Source organism: Coenobita brevimanus, chromosome 78, assembly GCF_032717465.1.
Source record: "Coenobita brevimanus isolate Jiangsu-jjx chromosome 78, ASM3271746v2, whole genome shotgun sequence".
NCBI classification, from domain to species: Eukaryota; Metazoa; Arthropoda; class Malacostraca; order Decapoda; family Coenobitidae; genus Coenobita; species Coenobita brevimanus.
The window spans coordinates 10,919,202-10,932,191 of NC_137031.1; positions in this window are offsets into that span (position 1 = coordinate 10,919,202).

A 12,990-nucleotide genomic window follows, 5' to 3' on the forward strand; every position below is an offset into this window, starting at 1 on the left:
TCCTACAGGATGTGCAATGTTTACAATTTCAAGGTCGAAGTGTCCCACACCCGTTGGAAAACCAGTATCGTATGCACGGAGTGACTTATGCTGAAAGTTACCGTTCTGCTCAGTGCGCATGCGCCGAGCGGCCGTTTAGCTTCTATTTTGAAAGTATCTGCATGTTATCTCAAATTTTGTGCCATTTATCAACAACATTGTATGAAATACATGTGCCAGGAAGATAGTTCGATGTCTTATCGACCTGTAGGTAACTATAGGTCGATATATGGATATATATAAATAAAGATATATATGTATGTTACAGGCTGATTGTGAAATTAGTCATTTCGTGAATTAAAATTAGTTTAATTTAGGTTTATATGATATAGGATAAGGTTAGGTTAAGGTTAGGTTAGGTTAGGTTAATTTAGGCTTGATAGAGAAGGGAACGGTAACTTCCAGCATAAAGTCACTCCGTCCATATGACACCGGGCTTTTCCCTTAGAGATGCCTGCCAATAAGTGCATCGCTTACGTCACTCCCCTGGCATCTCATATGGCTCCGTGGCCCAACCTACCCTATGCCACAGATAGCCAGCTTTTCCAGTATCTCCACTTCTATACCTGTCACCAGTTCTACTGCTCAGCCTATCCAGTGCTCCCCCTACTCCAAACAACAGTGCTTTAATGCTCTATTGCCGGCTCCCACTCAGCCTTTGTCATGTCCAATTGAAATAAATTCCCTGCAAAGTATCCTCAATTACCTTCACCGTACTCCCTCCTGGCCTATCCTTGTCACTGTAGAAATACATTCCCCTCTTTCCTCATTCCTTTCTTCTTCCATCTCTTCTACCTCTCCTGAGCCACCCCCTCCCATTCCTCCAAACCCACCTGAGCCTTCTCCTCCCATTCTCTTCTATTTCACTCTCTTCCTCTGTCCAGTCACCTTCCTCTTCTGTGATAACTACGCTCTACCTCTCTTCCCCAGTCTCTTCCGATATCTTGATTTACCTATGCCAATGCCATAAACAGTCTCTGTGCTCCTCCAAAACCTGATTCTTACCTTTGTCATGGCAGTTCCTCAGTAGAATGCTAGAGACCTCTGTACCCATCATATGGACCTTATTTAGTTCCTCCTGTAATCCTCTTCCCTCCCTTCAAGAAACTTTTCTCTATACTTCCCAGGTTCCTATTTCGGGTTATACTTTTTCTTGGATCCCCTCCTTCATAAGATACTGCCTTCCTTTTCTGCAATGATGTTCCCATTGAACCTCTCTCACTTTCTTCTATCCCTCATACTTCTGCCCGTGTCTTTCTCCGTCAATGGATCACTGTTAGAGCTTATCTTCTTTGGTCCCTCTTGATTTTCCAAACTCTGCCTTGCTCCTTCATTCCTTTCCTCCTCCAATTCTTCTTGGTGTTTTCAGTTGCCGACACTTCCTATGCAATGCCTCTGTGATCACAACTACAAGGTGCTTATTAGAAGAGTTTCTTTCTTAAGACCTCTTCACCCTTAACACTGGCACCCTTACCCACTTTGGCCTCCGTACTTAGTCCCCCTCTTCCCTGGATCTGTCTCTTTGCTCACGTTCGATTTCTCTCAGTTTTTCAGTGGTAAGTATTAGAAGACAATCATTTTTTAGTGACCATCTCTCTGTCAAACTCTCCTGTCTATTGTTGTTGTCTTCCTCGTCCCCCCCACTCCCCGCCGTTGGCAGTTCCATGCTCCTGACTGGGAGATATTCTCTTCTCTTACAGTGCCCTCTCTTCCTTCTTCCTCCTCTTCGTCTCAACAAGATATGTTGTCCTTCTTTGTTCTGGTTTTAAGTGCCGCTTTCATCGCTATTTCTCATGATATCCAACCTTCAACTGCCTGGCCAGTGACGTCACTAGAGATGGTGTCACCCAGTGCGGTAACTCGTGGCGTCACCCACCCATGAATCTCCTCCTGTACCAGACTGTACAGAATCCTTAGTAGCGCGTACAGACGAAACCACGTGATTCGAGGCGTCATTGAAACTGGAGCACATTAAACCGTTCAAAAAGTAAATTAGCATAGCTTCATAGGTATATTGGTACATATAAGCTGGGCTTATTAAAAATGTTTTTGTTGTTATAACTAACTACAGGGATATTTTTGTTTAAAGCAAATTCTGCTGAAACACTGTATAATAATTTATAAGCAGTCATTTTGGCATCAGCCCCTCTGATGATGTCACCCAGTGCTGTCCGCACCCCCATACCCCACAAATGACGCCACTGTGCCAAACGTATTCCAAGGTGTTCTAGTTCTTGTTTACAATCCCTCTTTGTGAAACGTGCCACCTGAAAAGTTTCCGTCGCAAACAGTCCACACCTGATCAGATTTATAGTCTCCACATATTTCGCAGAGCTTCTGCTGCTTTCCGTCGTACAATCCGTCCGGCTAAATATTCTAGTTGGAGGGACCACAGTATGTCTCTTCTATTTTGGAATATATGCCTGTTGCGGCAGTTTAGTCCCGACTTCGGAGGACATCAGGCAAACATATCCCACCCTAGGCTCCGGTTCCTCATATCGGTGGTCAGTCCGTGGTTGATTCTTCCTTAATTGCCGATGCTTTGGGTAATTATTTTAGTCTTATTAGTAGCGGGTCTCAACTCTCTCCAGATTATCATCGCCTTAAACCTGATTTTGAATCTGTACTAATCTCATTTTCTTTGTCAACTGAAGGAATTCTTAATGCTCCCTCTTCTCTTTGTAACTGTCGTCTTCACTTAAATCCTGTAAAAATGCAAGTGAACGACATGATGGTGTTCATCATACAATACTATGTTAACACATCTCTCCCCACAAGCCATGTCTTTCTCTGTAAAACAAAATATTTTGGACTAAAGTTTTCTTTCATTCTCAAAGGTGAATAGCAATCAGCTTCCCATTTCTCAGGCCTGGTAAACTTGGTCACCATTCTCAAGATTACCATTCCATAGCCCTGACTAGTTATTGTCCGACTTTAGCAAGGCGGAGCGATAATTTTTTGCCAGCATCTGTGTGTGTGTGTGTGTGTGTGTGTGTGTGTGTGTGTTCCCTGCATATCTTGAGAAGTTGTGGACGAATTTTCACCAAATTTTCAGGAAATTGCGATTATGTGGATGTGCAAAAGCCTAATACTTTTGGTGAGGATTTGATCAAAGGCAACTGAATGCCCGCCCTTTGTTTCATTTTTATATGGATTGTTTTTTTTTGTTTTTTTTTTGCAAAATGCGGTGACTCGATTCTGTAGAGTTTGGCTAATATTCTGCATATTGGGTTTGTAGGTATCTTGCACCTTATCCAACAAAATGTTTTGGTGAGCGATTAGCAGTCAACCCCCGAATGCTTTTGTTTAATTGTTTATGTAAACGTCTTGAACGGATGGTCAATACTTAACTTATGTGGCAACTTGAATCGCGCTGTCTTCTTTCCTCCTTACAATTTTGGTATCGCATTACGCACAGCACCTTAGATCCTTTTTTTAGACTTAAATATTTCACCTGCTCGGCTTTTCCAAGCAACCAGTTGGAAATTGCTTTTTTTTTTTTTTTTTAAATTTAGAAAAGACATGTCACAGCATGGAGGTATTATATTCTTCATTGTCTTCGTCTTCTTGGTCTGCATGGTAACGTAAGTGTTCTTCAGAATTTTCTTTCCCTCCGAATCCTTCATGTCCGTCTATGAGGCCACCTACACCCTGACTTTCTCTAACATGGGGTCCCCCAGGGCTGCATCATTAATGATATCCTTTTTCTCACAGGTATAAATGGCACTGTCTCTTCTCAACCCCTTCTGTTTTGGCCTTTCTGTATGTTGATGATTTTGCTGTTTACGCTGCAGATTCACACCTGCCTCGTCTCCAATTCCTTCTTCAGTCCGCCACTGATACTGCCACCACTTGGACTACTACTCATGGTTATCGTTTTTTCACCTTAATGTCCTTAGCCGGAAAGTTTACTCGTTCGTGAACCATACCACATAATTCTCTTTACTTATATAATATCCATCTTCTCTACCACTCCTCAGTCGCATTTCTTAGCCTTACATTTGACTCTTGGTTAAATTAGAGTGCACATATTTCTTCCCTCATCTCTCATACTCTCCATCATCCTCATTTGCTGCAAATACTGTCTCGTCTTTGGCGGGGTGCTGATCCCGTAACACTTCTTTGTCTTCACTCTGTCCTTATTCTTCTCCGGTCGGTTATTGTTACCATGGCTATTCATCTGCCTCCATTTGCTGACTCTCAAACAGTGGTGTACATAGGACCGTGGAAAGTGGCGGGCCCCACAGAGGTGAATCCAAGATTTTTTTTAGTGGGGGGGGGGGAGGCGAGTGAAGCGAGCCTCTACAGCGGGGGGTCTGTGGGGAAGCCGCAAGCCCCCCCCCCCAGGAAATTTTTTGAAAATCAAGCATTTTTAGAGGCATTTTGAGGCCTCAGGAGGGATATGTTGCACTAATTTGATATTCAGTGGCAAAATAATATAAAGAAGCTTATGTATCTTGGCTAAAACAAAAATGAGCTGTTTGAATAATATTTAATTAGGGAATTCTGCAGTACCCAGTATGTATAAGAAAAAACTGCTAGATCATAACATACAACTGTTGATTCCTTCATTCCTGGAAGCTGCAATGTTCATATTTATATTAAACATCTAAAAAATTAAACCAAACTCGCATTAATGACTAAGAGAGAGCGAGAGAGAGAGAGAGAGAGAGAGAGAGAGAGAGAGAGAGAGAGAGAGAGAGAGTACTGTACTATGACAAGTAAAAACCTCTTTCTTCTCTTCAAAAATGCAGGCTGTTAGTTACAATCATCATTGTATAACAATCCATAAGGGAAGTTTATAGTTTCTATAGCCACCAATTCATGGGGGCCTATGCCATCTTGGCAAATGTTTTGTATACGTATTTAGATCTGCAGATATTTAGGCCTACTGGGACAAAAGGGGGGGGGGCATGGCCGAGTGCCCCCACCCCCTATACGCCTCTGCTCTCAAACCTAGATTCCATTCATCATACTGGCCTTCATCAACTACTGGTGCTTTACGGTCAACTCCCACTGCAAGTCTTTGTGCTGAATCAGACAGTTCCACCAATCTTATCGTCATTCTCTTCTCACTATTAGGTCCTATGCACATCTTCAGTTTCTTACAGATAAGCTACTCCCTCTCAGCCTTCTCCAGTGCTCTTTGCACTCGGTCTCCCATCTCCTTCCGTTCCTCCTTCAGGTTCCCACTCTTCTATCTATTTATTTCGCCTTTCCTCCCGTTCCTCTACTTCCCCTGCTGTGGTCTGCCATTCTTTTCTTCCTTGCTCCAAGTCTCTTTTCCCCTCAGCTACTCTTTGCTCCTCTCTTCTCGAACATATGTCCTGTCACTCTTCTGCCTTGAGTATCTTTACTGACGGCTTCAAATTTTGCCGCGGTATCGAGTTTGCTGTTGTATTCCCTGACTCCTTCCAAAGCACATTTCATTCCGTTGCAAGTATTTTCACTGCAGAACTGATGCCATTTTTTTTTTCCTCTGAAGTTTGATGCTAGGTTCTCTTCTCATGTTATCTTCTATGGAACGATTCTCTCAGTGCTCTCGCTTCCTTACACACCGCTCCTTCTCATCCTCGAATCATCCAGATTCAGGAGCAGCTGTTCCACCTTTGTTCGCAGTGTGCTTCTGCTGGGTTCCTAGCCATATTAGGATTACAGGTAATGAACAAGCTGAGTCGATGGCGCGCTCTACAACCCTCTCCTCTAGGCCCTCTTTCCTCCCCATTCCTGCTCTTGATTGTTTCCCTCTTCTGACCCGTCTCTTCCGTGAACGTTTGGCAGCCCTCGTGTAACCTGCAGATTCAGTTCTTCCCTGGCATACATCAACCCACCCCAGTCGTCGACTGGAAGATGCTTATCCTTGTTTGTCTTTGCTTGGGCCATACCCGATTCATTCATGGTCATTTAATGAGTCATGACCCTTGGCCTGTCTGTTTAAAATGTAACTGCCCTATGACTATCCATCACCTTTTCTTGATTGCTCAGTTACACTCCAACATCGTCTGTCAGCTTTCCCCTTCCATTCCTCACTACGTCGGCCACTACAGCTTCCTGATTTCCTATGTGACTCTTTCATTGTTTGTATTTCGAATATTATCACTTTTCCTACTGCTCTTCACATCATATATTTAATATTATTTCCCTTACTCCTTTCTGCCTGTAACATATAGCCATATTATTGATTAGTGCTACATTATTCCTTCCTTCCTTTAAGATTATATTAGGTATTTCATTCAAAATTATATCTTTCTTTCACGTTAAGGACCATGTTCCAACCTTCCTTCGTTCGTCTGCCGTCATTTGTTTCACTTGCCCAGATAGCCAGGCAAGGTATCAGCGTTAATTGTATCGTCCCGGAAGCACCAATATATTAACCTTGTACTGCGCATGCCCCTTCTATGCATGGATATCAGCCCTCCCTAACGTAAGCGTCTGAGCCCGGGGAAGGGCTGACAGCCAATTAGAATGCTTCCTGCTGAAAGAAGTGAGTATAGGATATCAGACATGAGACCGAGCAAGGAGTATATTTCAAATAAATATGGAGCTATGAACGGATTTTCGATTATAAAGGAAACACAAGATGAGAATATTTATATTATTGCCTGCAGCACCATCTTGTTACAAGAGGCTAGAGTCCGCAGTGCAAAAGGACCCGTAATATGTTTAATTGGTACTTGTTTTGTCTCTGCCGGTTCAGTGGGTTGTGTTGAATTCTTTTCCGTTGCTTTTGACGTTGGCACGGTGACATTTACCAAAATCCATTATTCATTAAGTTTTTAGAGACACTCAGTGTATAACCTAACAATTATTAGAAAGCATCATTATATCCCCCTGGGGGTAGGGGGGTTTTCAAGAATACTCCCCCAGTATCCCTGCTTGTCGTAAAAGGCGACTAAAAGGGTTGGCGGAGGGTTAGTGCCCCTCCCCGGAAAACAACTAACTAAAAAAACAAACAAGAAGCCTCGGACAAGGACTGACCAAACGATGACGACCCAGGACCGGACAAAGGACTTGGTAATGAGTACATGGAATGTAAGAGGAGCAAATGATGAGGTGAAAGAGAGAGATTGTCCAGGTGCTTGAGGGTGCGAAAGTGGATGTATGTGGAATAACTGAAACAAAATGGAGAGGAGAAAGTGTGAGAGAATGGGAGTATGGATGGGGTATATGTGCAGGAGTAGATGAGAATGACAGGGCAAAGGAAGGAGTGTGTATAGTTGTGAGTAAAAGATGGAAGAAGAGCATAAGACAGTATGGATCAGTTGGGTCAAGGATTGTGTGGGTAAAGCTGAAAGTTGGAATACAAATGTGGGCGATTGTGTGTGTGTATGCGCCAACGCAAGATCGTGCTAGAAGAGTGAGAGAAGAGTTCTGGACAAATGTGGAAGTGTGCATGGAAAAGTTTGGAAGGAATGAGAGAGTGTTTTTGACTGGTGATATGAATGGTAAAGTTGGTAATGTGAAGGTGGATGGAATAGTTGGTGAGTGGGGTGTGCCTGCCGAGATAGATGAGAATGGGAGTGCGTTAGTGGACATTTGTGCTGGGAGGGGGTTGGTGATAGCCAATACCCTCTTCAGGCATAAAATGATCCACAGGTATACATGGCGAGTGATGAAAAGGGTGGGTGGTGAACTGAATGAAAGGAAGGCAATGATTGATTATGTGTGTGTGGATGAAAGGATGCGAAGATGTGTAAAGGATGCAAGAGTGTATAGAGGTTGGCGGAGTGGACTTTCTGACCACTACTTGGTGGTGGCCAGAATTAGGATGCAAGTGAGATGGAGGAATAGAAGAAGGGAAAGACGAGAGGAAGGAGTAGTTGCAAGGAGAGTGGAAAGGTTACAAGAGGATGAGAAAAAGGCAGAGTATAAGAGAGAAGTGGAGGAACGATTGGGCAAATATGAATTGGAGCAGATGGGAGACGTGGAAGGTGTGTGTAAGATATTTACAGAAGAAATATGTGCAGCATGTGATGTGGTGTGTGGAAGGAAGAGAAGACGGAGGGGGGTGCAAGGAACAGCGTGGTGGACTGAAGAGGTGAAACAGGCTGTGGCACAAAAGAAGAAAGCATACAATGAATGGATGAGAAATAGGGGCATGGAAGAAGTTGAGAGGTGGAAGAGAGAGTTATATGTGGAAAGGAAGAGAGAGGTGAAAAGATTAGTAAGAGAGAGTAAGAAGAGAGCGGATGAGGAATTTGGAAGGAATTTGAGTGTAAAGTGGAGGGACTGTAAGAAAATGTTCTGGAGAGAAGTGAAAAGAGTAAGACAGGGTGGAAGTGAAGTTAGCAGGGGAGTGAAAGATAAAAATGGTAGATTACTAGTGGAGAATGGAGAAAAAGTGAGCAGATGGAGAGAACACTTTAAGGAATTGTTGAACGTAGAGGATGGATGTAATGCGGGTATAAGTGGCTGGGGAATGGCTAGGAGAAGGAGGGAGGTGAGAAGACAGGAAGAAATCAGTAGGATAGAAGTTGTGGAAGCAATGAAGAAAGTTAAATCGGGGAAAGCCCCAGGAATTGATGGAGTGTGTGGTGAAATGCTGAAGCATGGGGGAGAGATAGTAGTAGAATGGATGTGGAAGATGTGCAAATTGGCCTGGGAGGAAGGTAGAGTCCCGGAGGATTGGAAGTCAGGTATAATTATTCCCTTGTACAAAGGAAAAGGGGAAAAAGAAGTGTGTGGTAATCATAGGGGCATTTGTCTTCTTAGTATAATAGGAAAAGTGTATGGTAGGATACTTATAGACAGAGTTAGAGAAAGAACAGAGAAATTAGTTGGAGAAGAACAGGGAGGCTTTAGGAAGGGAAGAGGTTGTGTAGATCAGATATTCATTCTTAGATCTCTAGTGGAAAAGTTTCTAGAGAAGGGAAAGAAGTTGTATGCGGCTTTCATGGATTTGGAGAAAGCATATGACAGGGTGGATAGAGAAGGATTGTGGAAAGTATTAAGAATATATGGAGTAGATGGGAAGTTGTTGAATGCTGTGAAGAGTATGTACGATGGTGCGAAGGCTGCAGTGCGTGTGGATGGTGAACTAAGTGAATTTTTCTCTTTGAAAGTTGGGTTGAAACAGGGATGTGTCATGTCTCCATGGTTGTTCAATCTGTACATGGATGGGGTAATAAAAGAGGTACAAGGAAGGGTAGTGGATGTTGGAGTGGCCCTGGTGAGAGAGGATAGTGTTTGGAAACTCCCTGTACTGTTGTTTGCAGATGATACTGTGTTGTTGAGTGAAGACGAAGGGGAGTTGCAAGGCTTGGTGGATGAGTTTGAGAGAGTGTGTAAGAAACGGAACCTAAAGGTGAATGTAGGGAAGAGTAAAGTGATGGTTTTTGAGAGAGGTGAAGTTAGTGAATGTAAAGCGAGGTTAGATGGTGAGGAATTGGAAAATGTGAGTACGTTTAAGTACTTGGGTAGTGTGATGAGTAAGGATGGAGGTTTGGAGGGTGAAGTGCTTGAAAGGGTACAGCAGGGAAGAAAGGTTGCTGGTTCCTTGAAAGCAGTGATAAGAAACAGGGAAGTGAGCATGGAAGTGAAAAAGTTACTACATGACAGTATTGTGATACCAACTCTAACGTACGGAAGTGAAGCTTGGACATTGTTGGAAGGACACAAGTCAAGAGTGAGAGCAGTGGAAATGAGTTATTTAAGAGGAGCCTGTGGAGTCACGTGGAGAGACAGGCTGACGAATGAGGATATAAAGGAGCGTTGTGGTGTGGATTTGGATGTGATAGGAAGCGTTATGAGGAACACACTGAGGTGGTTTGGCCATGTGGAGAGGATGGAGGGTGAAAGACTGACGAAGAGAGTGTATGTGAGTGAGGTGGAGGGGGGAAGAGGGAGGGGGAGGCCGAGGATGAGATGAAGGGATGGGGTGGAGAGGTGTATGAGAAAGGGGGGTGTGAGTTGGGAGCAGGGCAGTGAAATGGCTGGGGACAGGGCGACTTGGAGGCGATTTGTTTGTGGCCACCCCAAACGGGATTGAGGCGTCTGGCAATAGATAGATAGATAGATCATTATATTAGAAGCATTGACAAATACCGTTTAGAATCAAGAATTTTTGGGTTTATATTAAACCGTAAAAAAAAAAAAAAAAAAAAAAATAGTCCCCATACCGGACAGACTCTGGAGAAGGAACAGTAGCACAGTAGTAGTTGAGACGATCGGTGCAAGGTATACACTGGTGAAGAATGGATGTTATGTTTAGCACTACCCACATTTTTATCGTAACTTTAGGATGAAAAAACTGAAATCAGTGTGTAGCTCATGCTCTAGCAAGAATAGCCTACTCTGTACCACTCAGTTTCATAGCGTTGCAGTTATTTGTATTTCCTGCAGGCTCTTCACTAAACACTTCATTCAGTGTCTCAAGCATTATGGTGAAGGAAGCATACATAGGACCAGTGGAGTAGTGGGAGACAGCCGAGGTGACCCTGGCCACCCATAAAATATGTCTGGCAACTCCTTTAGTAGCCTAGTAAGGGCGAGGGTGGGGGGTGCACCCCCCAAATCGCTAACTCCCCCCCCCCACCTTAGGTGTCCACATTCAGCCCAAGACCTAGGGACCTCCCTGCGCTGGAGATTGAACAAGAAAGATCTTAGGATACCAATATGGATTAGCTTGTAAACATGTTTTCCTTCAAACAAGACTGTTCTTAATTCTCAGATAATCCGTAAAAGTTATGTTGGTGATACGGTGAGGCTAGAGTCTTATCCTGATCCTCAGCACAACCAAACGCTAACATTCCGCATGCACCGTAAATCAACATCATCCAGTAAAGTGCACTTTGTAAGCGCGTGGCGAGCAAGTGAGCGTTTGTACATAATCCTATCATCATAATTTTATCTTGGTGTAAACTTTCAACATTTATGGTGAGGTAGGTGAACAATTACAGGAGAATAATTGAGCTAAAATATTTACTTTCTCACGTTTTTCACGTTTTCTCTCTGGATGTGCATATAGCTAGGCGCCGTAGCATTTATCATATACGCAATATTCAATTCCCTGCTCCCGACTATATAGCCGTGTCAACGAACTGCGTCAGTAAACGCTTGGCTATTGATCGAAAGACGAAACTCAGAAATGGGTCGATTACTCCTGCTGTTTTCACCCCTTAAACACAGAAGAAAAAAAAAGTTTATGTAAAACTTATGAGGGAAATATATATCCGATACTTAATTGTTAGAATTCATGGAAAGACATCGTAGTGTTATAGCAGGAAATCTTTTTAAATTCTTTTTCATAGTGGAGTATGTCAGTTGAAGGCCCCGGTACATTTCCTTGGAAAGATGGTTTGTTTGGTCTCATAAGTAAATATATACCCACATACAAAATTAATTGAATGTATCTACTACCTGCGAAAAAAAAAAAAAAAATACTAATCTGTTTATCAGTCACACATAAATTTTTTCAGTTTTCTCTAAAGTTAACTTATAGAAAATGGATAACATTTACCATAAACTATAAAATGTAAATTTTTAAGGACCTGCGACTCCTGCAACAACGCTACAATTAACTACTCAGTCTCCTGCATGTACTCTCTCACCTCAGTATTGCTTCTCAGCCTACCTACCAGTTCCCACTAACCAACTCCCATGTAACTACCCCCCCCCGCTGCTATCCCTATTCCGTCCCCCCCCTCCCTCCCGTCTCACCACCAAACAGCCTTATCCCTGCACCTGTGCTCCAGGCTCTCTCTCTCACACAAGACTAGAAAAAAGTCCCCCTCTCCTTTCCCCCATACATTCTGGCCTCTCTTCCATCCCCTTCCCTCGCCCCATCCTCCCTCTACTTCCTTCTCTCAAGGCAACCGCACAAATGGGACTCCCGCTCTCTACTATCTCCTCAACCATCATTCTCTCCCTTTCCCCCACTTTCCCAACCATCCGTTCCCCCAACCCTCTCATGACAAATCTCCGTTTCCTCCCTTGTCCCAATGGCCCCAAACCCATACAACATAAAATGTCAGCCGCCTGGCTGACTTTTCTTATTGTTAAACTGCCACAGGCTCCAATAGCAGTAGTTCATTATAGGAAGGTCGTTGCCCAGTGAGTTGTTCTTCCTAGAGGCAGCCTTTCAGTATACAACAACACAGCAGCACAGGCAGTGAATGTAAACAAGCTTCTCACGGTCGTTGTCTTTATTTACCAATTGATTACATGGTATGCTTGCCAACTTCACTGTTTTCACAAGTACCGGAGCTATACAATCTTCACTAACTGCACTGACACTGAACTGAAACGAAACTGACTTTCTAGACCCTTCCAGCTCCTCATATAGCTTTGATTTACACTCGAAGCATTTAGTGTACTCTAGCACCCACCATATCACAGATATCCAAAATATCCAGAGTTTTATTACATTGCATAACACTGTACATAATTTTGTATACAACTGAGATAAAATTCACATAATTTAACAAACAATCACATAAATAAAACAATATACAGTAGAGAAAAAGAGCACAATAATTGTACAATTTTCACTAACAGCACTGACATTGAACTGAAACGAAACTGACCCCCTAGGCTCTTCCACCTCCTTATACAGCCTTGCATTACACTCGAAGCTTCTCGTGTGCTCTAGCACCTACAGTTACCAAATCAGAGACATCCAAAATATCCAAAGTTTTCTTACACTGCATAACACTCTAAATAATATGGCATACAAACTGAGATAAAATTACATAATTGAACAATCACATAAATAAAACACTATGGAGGAAAAGAGCACAATAATTAGTACATAACTTTACAAAATAACTTCGATCACAAATAGCAGGCTAAGTGGCAGCTCTGCCCCGAAGTGGAAAAAATTGAGAATCGTCGGGAATATTCCAGCACCAGCTATAACTGGCGAATTCCGCTTCTCAACACTACCCCCTCCATATTCCTTTGTCGTCCCGACAAAACTATACAGACCTTACAAACATAATTAATTCTAATGAA